The 17,899-nt window shown below is 40.0% G+C and overlaps 1 pseudogene; it reads left to right on the top strand.

Moving 5' to 3' along the window:
• The first annotated feature begins 101 nt into the window (after positions 1 to 101).
• LOC138313703 (integrase/recombinase xerD homolog) lies at positions 102 to 17,654 on the top strand (annotated as a pseudogene).
• Positions 17,655 to 17,899: the final 245 nt, after the last annotated feature.

Genomic DNA, 17,899 nt, shown 5'->3' with positions numbered 1-17,899 from the left:
CTTCCCAGTTTCTGACTCCGCGAGAACGTTACAAACATCCCAATCCACTACTAGGCCAAATTCCTGTTTGCCAGTGTCCAACCCTGGTAACCGTTTACCAGTTGTGACGGCACATTGCCACAGACCAAAACGGTTAGCAAGTTAAATCCGGTACACGAAGGCACTGTCGATCCAGATATGATTGGTCAATGGTGCGTAGCTGAGTATGATGGTGTTCCGTTTCAGGGAGTTATTTTGGACGTAGACCAAGAAGAAATAGAAGTTAAGGTACTACACAAAGTTGGTGCTAATAGGTACTTCTGGTCTCTTATTGATGATGTACTTTGGTACAAGTATTCTCAGGTCGTAACATTAATACCTGAACCAACTCATGTTACTGAGCGTCATCTTCAAATCCGCCCAGATATTTGGGCAGAAATCTCCGAAAAATGAGTTTGAATTTGAAAAAAAATGTATTGTTTTACATTGTATATATAACGTTCATGTTTACATTTAGAATTACTTCTTTGCTCTATGATAACTCATGATCAATATATATAGAATGTCTGCTAAGTTATTGTGTAATTACACAATACGATATAAAATGCCTGATTTAGTTCACAATTATCCATACGATGTTAAAAACAGATTTGTCGAAATTATCTTGGCTTTTTAAGAGTGCAATTTGCATTGTACACGTATATACATGAATGTGTATGTGCAAGACACAATCTTTATAAATGAAATTGTCCTTACCGTTACGGACGGTCTTCCACGTTACATTCATGTCCTTACAGTTACGGTAGTTAAACTACCATTTTCTGATAAAATTATTTGTAATAATTTAAAAAAGACTTTCATATTTGCTACTGGATTTGGAACTAAACATTTCTTCTGTACTAGAAATGTGCAATTTAACAGCATAGTTATTCCTTTGTCGTAAAAAAAAAGTTGTTTTTTTTCCACTACTTCAGACTTTGAAATATGAAATATTTTATTCATCGTTTGATATTCAACAATGAAATACCATGTTACTAATTGTTCATTTCAAAAGTTGTTGACGAGAAATAAATTTTCAGCGTGTTTATTTTTTAATTGTTAATTTGTTATCTGTTATATCCTCAGTAGTTGTAACGGTAAAGGACATTTTACCGTTACATATGCATTATGACGTCATAATATATTGTTAAGCTCTGAAACGTGTCTAGTGGTTATCTACAACGTAAACCCTATCATACAATGGAACTTTTATCACGATTTTCATTCTATGATCTTCTGAAAATTTGATGTTCAAAATGTCCCTTATTGAGATATTGAAATTGGAAAGAAGAAGCGAGGTGAAGGGTAAAAAGTACACCAATGACACTTTTGTTTGTTTGTTTGATTAATTAACGTCCTATTAAAGAGACAATTCACTCAGGCTAATTCTTTTACATAACCAAGAAGCAAAATATAGCATAAATGTATTGTTCTACATTTCTTATGAAACATTTAACGTAAAACATTGACCAATTCAATGACATTGTTAAGTATTTTAATAAATATCGCTGAGATATCAAATCGTTGATCAATACGATTTAGCAGGTACAATATGGACGCTGTACCCATACCGAGCCAAAGTCACGCACGTTAAACAAATGAACTGCATAACCACCGAGGAGGTGATAAAATGATTTTTTAGGCAAGACAATTCACCTAACAAGGTAAACACACTACTGTCAGAGCGATTTGAGCAGTTCTGGACAAAAGTTGCATTACTCCACGAGCAAGGGACAGGGTTCGGCATACAAGAAGTTCGACCTCAGTGTGTAATGGCGGATAGCGAGCAAGTTTGAACATGTCACACACAAGTCACCACCATGGGCTTTTCAGGCATATCATAGTAAAACCGACTGATATAATTTCCATTAGAACTGGGTTTTTTCCCCGATATATGTACAAATTTTAATATTCTCTTAGACTGAATTGTCCCTTTAACAGCTATGGTCATGTAAGGACGGCCTCCCATGTATGCGGTCTGTTGCATGTATGATGTACGAGATGCGTGTTTTGGGAGACTGCGGTATGTTCATGTTGTGTCTTCTTGTATAGTGGAACTGTTGCCCTTTTTATAGTGCTATATCACTGAAGCATGCCGCCGAAGAGACCAAGCAACACACCTCACCCGGTCACATTATACTGACAACGGGCGAACTAGTCGTCCCACTCCCTGTTTGCTGATCGATCAAATTAATGAAAACATTATTGATCTTTATTATTTATTTATTGATTAGATATCTCAATTTAGCTTTAAGCATCCTTTATGATTGATGGCGAATAAAGATATTGTTGAAATACTTAAATGGTGCAGCTATTTCAGGACTTGTGGGGATGGGAGGATTACAGCTATAAATGATAAAAAAACTATTTTTCAAATCTGTTATATACTCAATTTCCTACAAAACTATTGGTAATATAAATAAGGGATCCTCCTTTTAACTTTGATTGACCATGCAGGGACTCCTAGGTTTAAAGTATGCGAGTCCCTTATAGAAAAATCGAGTTTCAGATGTTATAAAACTTTCTGTTGAACCAGAAGATATATCTTGTACTGAATAACTGTAAATTATGCTTTTGAAAAAACCCAGGACAATTATTGCTTCCACTTCAACTAATTGACCTGTAATTTCCATTCAAAATCCCTTTCACGTTGAGTGCGAAAGTCTCTCCATAATTTTATTTTAGCAGTTCCCAGGCATTTGTGTACGTCAGAGACGCAGAAAAAATCGTAGTACGAGCTGTCCCATACAAAACCCAGTAGAAATGATTGACTGCAGTACACAAACGGAACAAATTGTGTCTATACATGTAGAGTATGCTATTGCAAATACTTACGCTGAAATCGTGTCAAGGGCTGCAGAAACATCAACACTAATTAATCAGCGAGAACAAAGAATTTATGATAATTTTAAAAATGTGTCCTCATCAAAACAGATTGGATCATCAGTGAAGTTCACAAACAGACAGACAACAGAGTCTAAAAGCAAGAGATCAGAAGCAAAACAGCAACAACCTCCTGTAACCTCTACTCGTAAACTTCTGATAGGAGCTTCCCTCTTAAAGCACATCCAAAGAAATGGACTACATGAAAACACAGATGTCAGGACCTGTCGAGGTGGTACCATCTCTACAATACAAGAAAGACTGAGGTCCAACAGGCTGCTGGATTACACCAGAATCATTCTGCTCGTAGGTGGTAATGATGTGTCCAGTAGTAGAGGGCATAGGCACATCCCAAATGACTTGGATCGTCTAACAAACTGCATCAAATCCGTGAACAATCACATCCATATTGTGTATATTGCCATCACACCTAGGACATTTTGTGATGATATTCTAACAAATAACTTTATAGAAGCGATGTATTGGGAATATCAGATGGAATTCATACCAAATGAAGGTAGTTTGCGTGGATGACGAAAATTATCAAGTGAATGGTGTATACACTGGAGACGGAATCCATCTCACTAGATATAGGACTTCGGTATTCCTCAAAAATCTGGAAAGACATCTCTCCTCTGGAATCTTGCGAAGGCCAAAAACACACCCAAGTTCGTCAAGACATTCTAAATGTCCATACTGTGGAGAGAGTGGTCATGTTTCTGAAGTGTGCAGACATTGCAAAGCTCTTCAGTGCTTCTTTTGTTAAGAGCATGTCCACAAACAAAAAATGTGCAGTGCTTAAAATATCTGTTAGGTTTGTTTGTTTGTTTGTTTGTGTTTTATGGCCCATCGACAACTACAAGGCAGGCATTGGTATTGGAATATAAACAAGGACTGTATCTAGAAGATCAGGATAAGAAATAGGCAATGTGTAAATGTTGATTTAATAAAAAAACAAGAGGCCCATGGGCCTTAACGGTCATCTTACTATTAGTACAATACAACATAGTCGTTTAAAGATTTTAGCCTATTTGACCTCTGTGACCTTGATTGAAGGTCAAGGTAATTCATTTGAACAAACTTGGTAGCCCTTCATCCCAGCATGCTACCAGCATGCCACATGCTCAATATCAGTACCCTGGGCCTTCTGGTTCTTGAGAAGTTTGTTTGTTTGTTTGATTAATTAACGTCCTATTAACAGCTATGGTCATGTAAGGACGGCCTCCCATGTATGTGGTGTGCTGTGTGTATGTTGTGCGAGGTGAGTGTACTGGGAGACTGCGGTATATTCATGTTGTGTCTTCTTGTATAGTGGAACTGTTGCCCTTTTTATAGTGCTATATCACTGAAGCATGCCGCCGAAGACACCAAGCAACAAACCCCACCCGGTCACATTATACTGACAACGGGCGAACCAGTCGTCCCACTCCCTGTATGCTGAACGCTAAGCAGGAGCAGAAACTACCACTTTTATAGACTTTGGTGTGTCTCGGCCAGGGGACAGAACCCAGAGCCTTCCTCACAGGGGCGAACGCTCAACTCAAGGCCAAAAGTGAGGAGGTGCCAAGGTAGGCATTAGGAAAGATAAAGTCAATTAGGAAGAAGAGAAAACGTCATTTAAAGATTTTAGTCTATTTGCCGCCCGTGACCTTAAATGAAGATCAAGGTCATTCATTTGAATAAACTTGATAGCCCTTCATCCCAGCATCCTACATGCCCAATATCAGTACCCTGGGCCTTCTGGTTCTTAAGAAGAAGTCATTTAAAGATTTTAGCCTATTTGACCCCTGTGACCTTGAATGAAGATCAAGGTCATTCATTTGAACAAACTTGGTAGCCCTTCATCCCAGCATGCCACGGGCCTAATATCAGGTCTCTAGGCCTCTTAGTTATTCACAAGAAGTTGTTTAAAGGATTTTAGCCTATTTGACCCCTGTGACCTTGAATGAAGGTCAAGGTCATTCATTTGAACAAACTTGGTAGCCCTTCATCCCAGCATCCTACAGGCCAAATATCAGTACCCTGGGCCTTCTGGTTCTTGAGAAGAAGTTGTTTAAAGATTTTAGCCTTTTTGACCCTCGTGACCTTGAATGAAGGTCAAGGTCATTTATTTGAACAAACTTGGTAGCCCTTCATCCCAGCATGCCACAGGCCTAATATCAGGTCTCTAGGCCTCTTAGTTATTCACAAGAAGTTGTTTAAAAGGATTTTAGCCTATTTGACCCCTGTGACCTTGAATGAAGGTCAAGGTCATTTATTTGAACAAACTTGGTAGACCTTCATCCCAGCATCCTACAGGCCAAATATCAGTACCCTGGGCCTTCTGGTTCTTGAGAAGAAATTGTTTAAAGATTTTAGCCTTTTTGACCCTCGTGACCTTGAATGAAGGTCAAGGTCATTTATTTGAACAAACTTGGTAGCCCTTCATCCCAGCATGCCACAGGCCTAATATCAGGTCTCTAGGCCTCTTAGTTATTCACAAGAAGTTGTTTAAAGGATTTTAGCCTATTTGACCCCTGTGACCTTGAATGAAGGCCAAGGTCATTTATTTGAACAAACTTGGTAGCCCTTCATCCCAGCATCCTACAGGCCAAATATCAGTACCCTGGGCCTTATGGTTCTTGAGAAGAAATTGTTTAAAGATTTTAGCCTTTTTGACCCTCGTGACCTTGAATGAAGGTCAAGGTCATTTATTTGAACAAACTTGGTAGCCCTTCATCCCAGCATGCTACAGGCCTAATATCAGGTCTCTAGGCCTCTTAGTTATTCACAAGAAGTTGTTTAAAGGATTTTAGCCTATTTGACCCCTGTGACCTTGAATGAAGGTCAAGGTAATTCATTTGAACAAACTTGGTAGCCCTTCATCCCAGCATGCTACCAGCATGCCACATGCTCAATATCAGTACCCTGGGCCTTCTGGTTCTTGAGAAGACGTCATTTAAAGATTTTAGTCTATTTGCCGCCCGTGACCTTAAATGAAGATCAAGGTCATTCATTTGAATAAACTTGATAGCCCTTCATCCCAGCATCCTACATGCCCAATATCAGTACCCTGGGCCTTCTGGTTCTTAAGAAGAAGTCATTTAAAGATTTTAGCCTCTATTTGACCCCTGTGACCTTGAATGAAGATCAAGGTCATTCATTTGAACAAAACTTGGTAGCCCTTCATCCCAGCATGCCACGGGCCTAATATCAGGTCTCTAGGCCTCTTAGTTATTCACAAGAAGTTGTTTAAAGGATTTTAGCCTATTTGACCCCTGTGACCTTGAATGAAGGTCAAGGTCATTTATTTGAACAAACTTGGTAGCCCTTCATCCCAGCATCCTTACAGGCCAAATATCAGTACCCTGGGCCTTCTGGTTCTTGAGAAGAAGTTGTTTAAAGATTTTAGCCTTTTTGACCCTCGTGACCTTGAATGAAGGTCAAGGTCATTTATTTGAACAAACTTGGTAGCCCTTCATCCAGCATGCCACAGGCCTAATATCAGGTCTCTAGGCCTCTGAGTTATTCACAAGAAGTTGTTTAAAAGGATTTTAGCCTATTTGACCCTGTGACCTTGAATGAAGGTCAAGGTCATTTATTTGAACAAACTTGGTAGACCTTCATCCCAGCATCCTACAGGCCAAATATCAGTACCCTGGGCCTTCTGGTTCTTGAGAAGAAATTGTTTAAAGATTTTAGCCTTTTTGACCCTCGTGACCTTGAATGAAGGTCAAGGTCATTTATTTGAACAAACTTGGTAGCCCTTCATCCCAGCATGCCACAGGCCTAATATCAGGTCTCTAGGCCTCTTAGTTATTCACAAGAAGTTGTTTAAAGGATTTTAGCCTATTTGACCCCTGTGACCTTGAATGAAGGCCAAGGTCATTTATTTGAACAAACTTGGTAGCCCTTCATCCCAGCATCCTACAGGCCAAATATCAGTACCCTGGGCCTTCTGGTTCTTGAGAAGAAATTGTTTAAAGATTTTAGCCTTTTTGACCCTCGTGACCTTGAATGAAGGTCAAGGTCATTTATTTGAACAAACTTGGTAGCCCTTCATCCCAGCATGCCACAGGCCTAATATCAGGTCTCTAGGCCTCTTAGTTATTCACAAGAAGTTGTTTAAAGGATTTTAGCCTATTTGACCCCTGTGACCTTGAATGAAGGTCAAGGTAATTCATTTGAACAAACTTGGTAGCCCTTCATCCCAGCATGCTACCAGCATGCCACATGCTCAATATCAGTACCCTGGGCCTTCTGGTTCTTGAGAAGACGTCATTTAAAGATTTTAGTCTATTTGCCGCCCGTGACCTTAAATGAAGATCAAGGTCATTCATTTGAATAAACTTGATAGCCCTTCATCCCAGCATCCTACATGCCCAATATCAGTACCCTGGGCCTTCTGGTTCTTAAGAAGAAGTCATTTAAAGATTTTAGCCTATTTGACCCCTGTGACCTTGAATGAAGGTCAAGGTCATTTATTTGAACAAACTTGGTAGCCCTTCATCCCAGCATGCCACAGGCCTAATATCAGGTCTCTAGGCCCCTGAGTTATTCACAAGAAGTTGTTTAAAGGATTTTAGCCTATTTGACCCCTGTGACCTTGAATGAAGGTCAAGGTCATTTATTTGAACAAACTTGGTAGCCCTTCATCCCAGCATCCTACAGGGCAAATATCAGTACCCTGGGCCTTCTGGTTCTTGAGAAGAAGTTGTTTAAAGATTTTAGCCTTTTTGACCCCTGTGACCTTGAATGAAGGTCAAGGTCATTCATTTGAACAAACTTGGTAGCCCTCCATCCCAGCAACCTACAGGCCAAATATGAGTACCCTGGGCCTTCCGGTTATTGAGAAGAAGTCGTTTGAATAAAAAGTTTACGCACGGCGGACGGCGCACGGCGCACGGCGCACGACGACGGACGGTGCATGATGACAATAGGTCATCCTGACCCTTCGGGTCAGATGACCTAAAAAAGGGTTACATAGGATAACATAGTTTTTTTGGCTAAAACACATGAGAAAAATCATGCACAATGTTGACGAAACGATGAGTGTTGCGTTAATATGAATGTAAGATGAGATGAGAAAACGTTCAAATTTTGATAGAAATGCCGACATCTTTGAGATAATTGAAAATACGATTATGTCTCACGGCATGGAATAAAATGTACAGGTCGGAGATATCATAGTACTTATCTCGTATGTGTTTAAAATCAAAACAATGCAATAAAACATGCTCCACTGTGATAGGAGAATCCTCCCCTCTCAATAGATAGGAATGTGTAAAATATGTGTATCCAATTCCGAGCCGAGCGAGAACAACTTCCTCTCTGCGGTCTCTCCAACTGGACAGAATAGGATTAAGTGTAGCTTGTATTTTGAACAGTTAATTGTTTCTTTCGGTAGACCACCTTTGTTGCCAAAGGTGTTTAATGGCTGACTTAAGGTAAGGTTTGATGTCGGTGTAAGATAGTTTCATATCTGTTTGTGGTAGGCGAAGAACAGTCTTACCTGCTTTATAGGCGTTTTCATTCCCCTTTATACCCACATGACTGGGAATCCAGAGATAAGTAATTTAAGTTATAGAAGACAATCGAAAAGTTCCGGTCAAAAGATTTCGGATTAATTTATTTCTAGGGCGTCTTGATTTCAAAGCCTGAAGAATTGAAAGAGAGCCGGAACAGATGATTGCCTTTTCAATGCGGTGTTTTTCGATATGGTCAAGCGCCAGACCGATAGCACATGCTTCCTGCTTCCGCAGAGAAAATGGAGGCAACATCCGGGAGTCGGATAGAGGAGCAGTGATTAGATGTACAGCATGCTGCTGCATACATTATCACCATCTTTTGAGCCGTCAGTGTAGATCTGAACATGGTCAGGGAAAGCCCTAATGCAATCCCGAAAGAAGGATTTGTGTTCTTTGGGATTTATTAACGTCCTATTAACAGCTATGGTCATGTAAGCAGCAGACACATAAATTCCTTCTTACTGAAAACGTGCAGGCATCAGAACCATCAACATTTATGCGGCTGCGTCATAAAAACACTGTTTTATTGCGAAGAATACCAGCAAGTAAAGACAACAAAATCCTTCACTGCTTTGTTTAAAGACGAAAACCAGTAAGAAAAAAAATGGGCGGATACAGGTTGCTATATACTAGCAAACAATAACACTCGTGCCGTACAGAGCCATTTTTGTTGACCGCTGATGTTAAAGATGCTATCAGAAATGATGTTCTCAAACAGTTTGTTGAGCAACAATTTTGTACCCATATGTATCGGATAGTGTCAGAAGATCAGTTGGGAATTATGGTCGTACCAACACAGAATATCCAAAGCAAATATGTGTTTATGGAAAACTTCATTAATAACTAACAAATGTTAATTAACTACTGGGAATATTGTTAAAACTCGGTAACAAAGTTAAATGCCTTAAGGCCTTAGCCAAGTTTGATCACAAAGTCATTTTCTGCCACTTCCGTACAACTGTAATAAATATTTCTACAAACTTAGTAACTAAGTTTAATGTCTAAAGGCCTCGGCCAAGTTCGATCGCTTTTGGCAAGGGACCTTATTAATTTTTTTTTAAAGTCATTTTTTGCCATTTCGGGAAATGGAAGTGGTACATGATGACACGAGGAAGTGGAATACGTGGATTTTGTTTGATTAATTAAGGTCCTATTAACAGCTATTGTCATGTAAGGACGGTCTTCCATGTATGCAGTGTCTTGCGTGTATGTTGTGCGAGGTGAATGTTATGGGAGACTGCGGTATATTCATGTTGTGTCTTCTTGTATAGTGGAACTGTTGCCCTTTTTATAGTGCTATATCACTGAAGCTTTTGTTTGTTTGTTTGATTTATTAACGTCCTATTAACAGCTTTGGTCATGTAAGGACGGCCTCCCATGTATGCGGTGTGTTGCGTGTATGTTGTGCGAGGTGAGTGTACTGGGAGACTGCGGTATTTTCGTGTAGTGTCTTCTTGTATAGTGGAACTGTTGCCCTTTTTATAGTGCTATATCACTGAAGCATGCCGCCGAAGAGACCAAGCAACACACCCCACCCGGTCAAATTATACTGACAACGGGCGAACCAGTCGTCCCACTCCCTGTATGCTGAGCGCTAAGCAGGAGCAGAAACTACCACTTTTATAGACTTTGGTGTGTCTCGGCCAGGGGACAGAACCCAGAGCCTTCCTCACAGGGGCGAACGCTCAACTCAAGGCCAAAAGTGAGGCGATGCCAAGGGCGGCATTAGGAAAGATAAAGTCAGTTAGGAAGAAGAGAAAAGATAAGATCCTAAATTTAGTCGCCTTTTACGATCATGCAATAGGGGCAGCAGGTACAATTCTAACGCCCTCCCAATTCTGCGCCATACTTAAAATATACAGCTGACATTTTCCAGCTCGCGTCAAAGTATGTTTGGTTTTCCGTGCTCCTTTAAGATAAGTAATATCGAGAACAACAAGCCAGGGAGCATTTTGAGTGGGGGACATACAGACAAGATCTACGGGAATTCAACCTAGTTCATAAATCCTCTAATGCCACGTCTAGGACATTTCAAGAGGCTGGCATTCAAACCCCATATCACAACAGTGCACCGGATCGACGTGTGAAGGGTCCCTTCCTGCCTAACGGGAAAGAAATCTGTCGTAGCTTCAACAGTAACATGTGTACGCCACCTACATGTAGGATGGCACATAATTGTGCCATTTGCCTTTCAAGTGTTCATTCGGCCGTTAACCACTCCCAAGACACTTCCAAATCTTACCCCACTGTCATAGGGACTCCAAAAAATGGGCCAGCTCAGCAGTAGACTGTACAAACATGGGGCGTGGGAAGAACTTCTCCCCAATGACTGTGAGGATAGGGAGGAACTTTTAGTTGGTATACGTGATGTAAGATTTAAGCTTACTTCAAAATTTGGTCCATACCAAGAAGTCGTAAGAGACAATTATGCCTCAGCTGCTTTATATAATGAAAAAGTTGAAGATCAGATACTCACAGAGTTATCGCTAAAGAATTACGTAATAACAGATACAAAACCGACAATAATTAGTTCGCTTGGAGCTGTCCCTAAAGCTAACGGGGATGTTCGTTTAATTCATGATGAAAGTCGGCGTATACATGCATGCTTAAATTCTTATACCTCGGATACAGATTGTTCTTATATGGATTTAAAAAGTGCTATTTCTATCATTAAACCAGGTGATTTCTTAGCAAAAGAGGATTTAAAAAGTGCCTACCGCTCAGTAAAAATTCATCCTTCAGATTATACTCTCACAGCCTTAAAGTGGACGTTTAAGGGAGAAACATCACCATCATATATGTATGACACAAAATTACCTTTTGGGCATGCCAAAAGCCCTAAAATCTTTCAAAAGCTGAGTTCGTCTGTGTGTCATATATCATGAAAGTCCATTTTAATGTGACAGTCATCGCATATTTAGACGATTTTCTGATTATCGAAAACACTTTTGAACAATGCAGTAGAGGTCTTCGATTACTCAACTCTGAGAAACTTGGGCTTCAATATATCGTGGAACAAAGTCAAGGGTCCTAGTCAGCAGCTTATCTTCCTTGGAGTCTTAATCAACACGACGGAACTAACATTGAGTTTACCGCAGGAAAAAATGACCGAATTTCAAAACTTACTATATACGTTTGTTGGAAAAAAGCGTGCAAGTGTCAAACAACTAGAATCTTTATGTGGAAAGCTCAGTTGGGCATGTTCAGTGATAAAGGGAGGCCGCACCTTTCTCAGACGTATGCTAAATTTGATTCCAAGTTAATATAAAAGTTCTAATGCAAAAGTTAAACTTAATAATGAGTTTTTCTCCGACTTAAACTGGTGGATAACGTTTATGTCAACTTTTAATGGCTGTGTCCGCTTTATAGAGTCAACACCTGTAACAGGCCTACCGACAGACGCGTGTGATAAAGGTTTGTTTGTTTGTTTGTTTGAGTTTTACGACCCATCGACAACTAAGGTCAATTAGGGCCAAACTACAAGTCATGCATTAATATCAGGATAAAAGTTCAGGGTAAGAAAAAGCAAGTAAGGACTAAAACACAGATTGTAAACGTTTATTTGATAAAAAAAGGTTTGCATGGGATAAAATAAATTTGGCTAAAACACATGAGAAAACTCATGCACAATGTTGATGAAACGATGAAATGTTGAGTTGATACGATGTATGATGAGTAAACGTTCATATTTTGCTTAAAATACCGATCTCTTTGTGATAATTAACAAGAGATCCCAGAGGGATCTTGGCGCCCACCAAAGATTGATCTATGTCTGACAAATGAAAGAGGGATCTTTTCTCTGCTTTTCAAAATTACAATTCTTTTTTCTGCTTTTCAAACTTTAAACTATCAAAATCCAAGATGGTGGTCGCAAAATGCAATAGGCAGAACTAGGGTCCTAGAGGAACCTACATATGATATTTGAGAACAATCCCTTCAATACTTTCTGAGAAATAGCGGTAACAAACTTTAACTATCAAAATCCAAGATGGCCACCGGTCGGCCATCTTGTTGACCGATCAGTCCCAAAATGCAATATGCACAACTAGGGTCCTAGAGGAACCTACATATGAAATTTGAGAAAGATCCCTTCAGTGCTTTCTGAGAAATAGCGGTAACAAACTTTAACTATCAAAATCCAAGATGGCTACCTGGCGGCCATCTTGTTGACCGATCAGTCCCAAAATGCAATATGCACAACTGGGGTCCTAGGGGAACCTACATATGAAATTTGAGAAAGATCCCTTTAGTGCTTTTTGAGAAATAGCGGTAACAAACTTTAACTATCAAAATCCAAGATGGCTACCTGGCGGCCATCTTGTTGACTGATCAGTCCCAAAATGCAATATGCACTACTAGGGTCCTAGGGGAACCTACATATGAAATTTGAGAACAATCCCTTCAATACTTTCTGAGAAATAGCCGTAACAAACTTTAACTATCAAAATCCAAGATGGCTGCTTGTCGGCCATCTTGTTGACCGATCAGTCCCAAAATGTAATATGCAGAACTAGGGTCCTAGAGGAACCTACATATGAAATTTGAGAACAATCCCTTCAATACTTTCTGAGAAATAGCGGTAACAAACTTTAACTATCAAAATCCAAGATGGCGGCTGGTCGGCCATCTTGTTGACCTATCAGTCCCAAAATGCAATATGCACAACTAGGGTCCTACAGGAACCTACATATGAAATTTGAGAAAGATCCCTTCAATACTTTATGAGAAATAGCGGTAACAAACTTTAACTATCAAAATCCAAGATGGCTGCCTGGCGGCCATCTTGTTGACCGATCAGTCCCAAAATACAATATGCACAACTAGGGTCCTAGGGGAACCTACATATGAAATTTGAGAAAGATCCCTTCAGTGCTTTCTGAGAAATAGCGGTAACAAACTTTAACTATCAAAATCCAAGATGGCTACCTGGCGGCCATCTTGTTGACCGATCAGTCCCAAAATGCAATATGCACTACTAGGGTCCTAGGGGAACCTACATATGAAATTTGAGAAAGATCCCTTCAGCACTTTCTGAGAATTAGCCGTAACAAACTTTAACTATCAAAATCCAAGATGGCGGCTGGTCGGCCATCTTGTTGACCGATCAGTCCCAAAATGCAATATGCACAACTAGGGTCCTAGGGGAACCTACATATGAAATTTGAGAAAGATCCCTTCAGTGCTTTCTGAGAAATAGCGGTAACAAACTTTAACTATCAAAATCCAAGATGGCTACCTGGCGGCCATCTTGTTGACCGATCAGTCCCAAAATGCAATATGCACTACTAGGGTCCTAGGGGAACCTACATATGAAATTTGAGAAAGATCCCTTCAGTACTTTCTGAGAATTAGCCGTAACAAACTTTAACTATCAAAATCCAAGATGGCGGCTGGTCGGCCATCTTGTTGACCAATCAGTCCCAAAATGCAATATGCACAACTAGGGTCCTAGGGGAACCTACATATGAAATTTGAGAAAGATCCCTTCAGTACTTTCTGAGAAATAGCGGTAACAAACTTTAACTATCAAAATCCAAGATGGCTGCCTGGCGGCCATCTTGTTGACCGATCAGTCCCAAAATACAATATGCACAACTAGGGTCCTAGGGGAACCTACATATGAAATTTGAGAAAGATCCCTTCAGTACTTTTAGAGAAATAGCGGTAACAAGAATTGTTAACGGACGGACGGACGGACGGACGGACGGACGGACGGAAGGACGGACGGACGACGGACCACGGACGAAAGGCGATTTGAATAGCCCACCATCTGATGATGGTGGGCTAAAAATACGATTATGTCTCACGGCATGAAACAAAGTGTACATGTCGGAGACATCGTAGTATTTATCCCGTATGTGTTTAAAATCAATACAATGCAATAAAATATGCTCCACTGTGAGAGGTTTGTTTGTTTGTTTGTTTGTTTGAGTTTTACGGCCCATCGACAACTAAGGTCATGTAGGGCCAAACCACAAGTCAGGCACCAATATCAGGATAAAAGATCAGGGTAAGAAAAGGCAAGTAAGGATTAAAACACAGATTGTAAACGTTTATTTGATAAAAAAAAAAATAAAAATAAAAAGTTTTGCATGTGATAAAATAGTTTTGGCTAAAACACACGAGAAAACTCATGCAAAATGTTGATGAAACGATGATATGATGAGAAAAACGTTCATATTTTATCTAAAATACCAATTTCTTTGAGATAATTAAAAATACTATTATGTCTCACGGCATGAAACAAAGTGTACATGTCGGAGACATCGTAGTGCTTATCTCGTATGTGCTTAAAATCAATACAGTGCACTAAGATATGCTCCACTGTGAGAGGAGAATCACATGCATGACATGTTGGAGGATCCTCCCCTCTCAATAGATAGGAATGTGTAAAATATGTGTGTCCAGTTCGGAGCCGAGAGAGAACAACTTCCTCTCTGCGGTCTCTCCGACTGGACAGCTTAGGATTAAGTGTAGGTTGAATTTTAAACAGTTTATTGTTTGTTTCGGTAGACCACCTTTGTTGCCAATGGTGTTTGATGGCTGACTGAATTGAAGGTTTGATGTCGGTGTATGGTAGTTTCAAATCTGTTTGTGCTAGGCGAAGAGCAGTCTTAGCTGCTTTATCAGCCTGTTCATTCCCATTTATACCCACATGACTGGGAATCCAGAGATAAGTAATTTGAGTTTTAGAAGATAATCGAAATGTTCGGATTAAAAGATTTTGGATTAGAGTATTTCTAGGACATCTTGATTTCAAAGCCTGAAGAACCGAAAGAGAGTCTGAACAGATGATTGCCTTTTCAATGCGGTGTTCTTCGATGTGGTCAAGAGCCAGACCGATAGCACAAGATTCCGCAGAGAAAATGGAGGCAACATCCGGGAGTCGGATAGAGGAACAGTGATTAGATGTACAGCATGCTGCCGCAACTTTATCACCATCTTTTGAACCGTCAGTGTAGATCTTAACATGATCAGGGAAAGCTCTGATGCACTCCCGAAAGGAGGATTTATGTTCTTCGGGTAATGCACTGGACTTTGCCCTCTCATGCAAAGATAAATTGATATCAGGTGTTTGAATGAGCCATGGTGGTACATCCGATATGGTGTACTCGTCAATGGCGTCGAAATTTATATTTAGTTCCTGCAAAAAATTTGAAATTCTGATGCCAAATGTTGGTATGAGCTTTTGATTTTGTCTGAATATGTCCTGGTGTTGTGGATTAAATACAAGATCGAATGCGGGGTTTTTGGGATTGGATTTCAGTTGGGCAGCATACTGTAAGGATAATTTCTTTCGTCGATCGTCTAGAGATGGCTCATTAGCTTCCACATGGAGACTCTTCACAGGTGTTGTTCGAAAAGCTCCAAGTGCCAGACGCAGTCCCTGATTCTGGATAGGGTCAAGCATCTGTAGATAGGAGCTGCGAGCCGATCCATAGACAATAGAGCCGTAGTCAAGTTTTGATCTAATAAGTGCCCGGTAGATACGCAGAAGCATTTCACGGTCTGCACCCCAATCAGAATGGGACAGAACACGTAGAATGTTCAGCGCCTTCGAGCACTTATCCTTCAGATGTTTGATATGTGGAACAAAGGACAGTTTCGAATCAAATATTAGTCCAAGAGATTTAGTTTGTTCAACTACTGGAATTTTAATTCCATTGAGTGTGAGGTCAGGATCATTGTGCGGTTTTCGTTTTTGACAGAAGTGCATACAGACAGATTTTGATCTTGAAAATCTAAAGCCATTTTCGTCAGCCCAATTTTGTAATTTGCCTAAACATTGTTGTAGTTGCCGTTCTATAGTGTGCATGTTTTTTGATCTGTAACAGGGTACTTAAATGGCGATTACTTTTATGTCAATTGGGAATTAGACCTGCCAGTGATGTCCTCCGAACATATTAATATTAAAGAAACAATGGCTGTCGTATTATCAGCTTTACGTTGGGCCCCTTGGTGGTGTAATAAAACTGTGATTGTGTCAACGGACAATATGACCACCATGAGCATTATCAACAAAGGGTCCTCTAAGAATAGTGTACTTTTGTTTTGTTTAAGATTGTTATTTTGGATATATGCATATTATAATTTCAAAATCAAAGCAAAATTCATAAATGGACGATTTAATACTATCGCAGATAGTGCTTCTCGCCTTCATGAGCAAGGTCAGCTTTCTCGCTTGTATAGTGTTGTGACTAGTTATAACCTTATTGACTCTACTGCTGATGAGCTGTTAAAGCATGTTTCCCCTTCTTTTCTATGTTATAGGTGGGGATTACGCAGATCCCCAGACAGAGAGACTCAAACACGGTGTGAAAAGACTGAAAAAGAAGGGGTGGGCTAGTTCCACATCAGAGACTTATAAAACTCATTTACAGACTTTTTTGAGTTTTCGTAAGGCCCATAAGTTAGCAAGTGTTCCGGCAGATATAGAGACTGTAGAAATGTATGTCGCCTATTTGGTTGATGTGAAAAAATTCAAATTTAGCAGTATAAAATCTTACTTAAATATTATATCAGTCTTGCACAAGTCTGAAAATCTACCTGATCCTACTACAACCTGGCATGTAAAACATGTCTTAACGGGTGTTAAGAGAGAAATTGGCACAGCACAATCCTGTAAGTCCCCAGTAACTCCCCGTTTGTTGTTAGAGATTCACGATATTTTAGATTTTACTTGTAAAGACAACTGTGTTTTTTTGGGCAGCCTGTCTTGTTGGTTTCTTTGGTTTTTTGAGACCTAGTAATTTCTTAGTTAAAGGTGTATTTGACCCATCCCGTCATGTTCAGTGTCTGGATTTGTTGTCTCACCCATGGGGTATGTTATTGTCTTTAAAAGTTGTAAAGACCATGCAATTTAGAGCTGTTCCTATTGAAATTGTTCTTCCCCGTTTACAGCAAGGTCACCCCATTTGCCCCTGTGCCCCACTTCAGCAGCTTTTAGTACGACCAGATTTGACCCAACCTCTGTTCCTCTTGTCCTCTGGGAAGTGCTTATCCTACTCTGGTTTCCTTAAGGCCTTCCGCTTGGTTCTCTCTCAACTAGGGTACTACGCCGCTTCCTATGGGGGTCACTCTCTGAGGCGGGGGGCTGCTACTTGGGCTAGTTCGTGTGGTGTCGCAAATGACGATTTCCAACTTCTAGGTTTATGGTCTAGTGATTGCTATAAACGCTATATTAAAACTGATGAGAGCAAACGTATCAACGCTATGAACCTCTTTTGTTTACCTCTTCCTCGTTAACCTGTATCCTAACCCCCTTTTCCTTTCCTTTTCAACAACTTTGGTTTGGACCTATATATCTCATGACATTTGCAACACTCATTTTTGTTGTATTCTCAATTTTCAATTGATAGATACAGGTCTGGTACAGTTAATAGATGTACTCTGGAAGTGGTATCCATTAAAGCCATTATTGTTATAATGTTGTTGCTTCCTTTTATTGGACTATCAGTAAAGTGTTATTTCCATGTAAATATAATTTTAGT

This window comes from Argopecten irradians, unplaced genomic scaffold (genome assembly GCF_041381155.1).
Source record: "Argopecten irradians isolate NY unplaced genomic scaffold, Ai_NY scaffold_0855, whole genome shotgun sequence".
NCBI lineage: Eukaryota > Metazoa > Mollusca > Bivalvia > Pectinida > Pectinidae > Argopecten > Argopecten irradians.
This window is presented reverse-complemented; position numbering and strand designations above follow the sequence as displayed.